Source organism: Camelus dromedarius, chromosome 31 (genome assembly GCF_036321535.1).
Source record: "Camelus dromedarius isolate mCamDro1 chromosome 31, mCamDro1.pat, whole genome shotgun sequence".
Lineage (NCBI taxonomy): Eukaryota > Metazoa > Chordata > Mammalia > Artiodactyla > Camelidae > Camelus > Camelus dromedarius.
This window is the reverse complement of record NC_087466.1, coordinates 9915696-9917586: the sequence shown is the minus strand read 5'-3', so window position 1 is coordinate 9917586 and position 1891 is coordinate 9915696.

The window sequence follows — 1891 nt, the reverse complement described above, 5'->3', positions numbered from 1 at the left end:
GCTCCGGGGAGAAACGGAAGTGACTGCCACCGGAGGACTAGAGCCGACGGACCTCAGACTTGTTCTTCCTTTTCCCCCTTAGCAACGGGCGTCGGCGTCGGTTGCTAAGGGAGGCCTTGCGGCCGGGGGCCGCTTGGTTTTTTAGCTTTGCTTCGGCTCCGTTCGTAAATACAGATGTCCCACTTCCAGAAGGGATCCTGGGTCATTTTTATTTTTCAGTGTGAATAGGGTGATCCCCTCCTGAAAGCAGGGTCACGACTTGGCCACCGTTAGTTATTATTGCCTTCGGACAGTATTATTGTCTTATTATGGTTTTAGGTCGCAGAGGAAGGAACTTTAATGAGCATGTGGCCCATCTGAGGCATCTATAGAGCAATTGAGGCTTTAATAATAACAGCCACCAAATTTATTGTTTACTTAGGTGCATTGCTAGGTATGCATTATTCGTATTCATTTTTTTTTTTAAATTGAGGTATAGCCAGTTTATACTGTGTCAATTTCTGGTGTACAGCATCGTATTCATTCTTCACTCTAACCCTAACATTACCCACATTTTACATCCCAGGAAACACGGGAAGTTTAGACAGGTAATAAGTCTTTTGACACAGCTTGTAAGTGGTGGAAACAAGATTGGCAGGCAAGTCTGCGTGTCTCCAGAATAGCACTGTCCAATAGAAATATATGGAAGGCCAACGTTTTAAATTTTCCAGTAGCCACATTAAAGTAAAAAAAGGTGAAATTAATTTTATCAATATCTTTTACTTGACCCCAATATGTCCAAAATATTGTCATTTATATGTAAAAGTTATTAATGAGCTAATTTACATTCTTCTTTTGTACTAAATGCCTCTCAGTTTGAACCAGACATTTTTCATGTACTCAATAGCCACATGTGGCCAGTGGCTACCACAATGGACAGTATTAGAGCCAGAGAGAATCTGCCCTTCCATTTAACCAATTACCCCAACTCCAGAGCAAGCAATTGCAACTGCTTTAGTAAAGAAATGTTTTAGCTCAGTAGTTCTCAAAAGGTTTTGGTCTCAGGACCCTTTTACATGCTGACAAATTCTAGAGAGCTTTTGTTCATATAGGTTATTTCTAACTATACTTATACTCCTAAAAATTAAAATTGAGAAATAATTTGAGGGTTTTAAAAATTGAAGTATAACTTAAACAGTAAAATTTACCTATTTTTAGGGTACAGTTCTATGAACTCTGGCAAATGTATAGTCATGTAAACACCAACACAATAAAGATATAGAATAATCACCCCATGCCAAAAAAAAAGTGTTATTTCCTACCCCTTTGTAGTCAGCTCCTCCACCTACTCCAAGCCCCAGGAAACCACTGATCAAGACTGAGAAAAAAAATTAAAATTTTAAATCCAAGAGTACCAAAGCATACATCCCATTAGACATCAGAGCCATGACCTCATCACACACTGTGTAGCCTCTGGAAAATTCTCGGGTCCCAGTGCTAAAAGCTTCTCCCCAGCAGTGCTTGTCAGAAACACTTACAGGCAAGTGTTTCAATGCCACAGCTGCAATGAATAACAGATATGGCAAACAATAGAGTAACAAAAAGTTTAAAAGGGAAGGCCGAGGAATGAGACAGCCTCAGGGGCTTTGAACAACTCCAGTATATTTCTGGGTGTCTAGAAGGATACACACGTGAGTGAGGTTGTGCACATGCTCAGGAAAGACCTGAGAGGTGCTACGTTCTCACTCCTGGCTGATCTTGACATTCTGTACAAGCAGGGAGTGAAGGCTAAGGCAGAGTTTCCCGTTGCCTGGCTGAGTGTTGCAGATGTGTCCTAACACACACACACACACACACACACACACACACACACACACACACACACACACACACACACACACACACAGAGCCC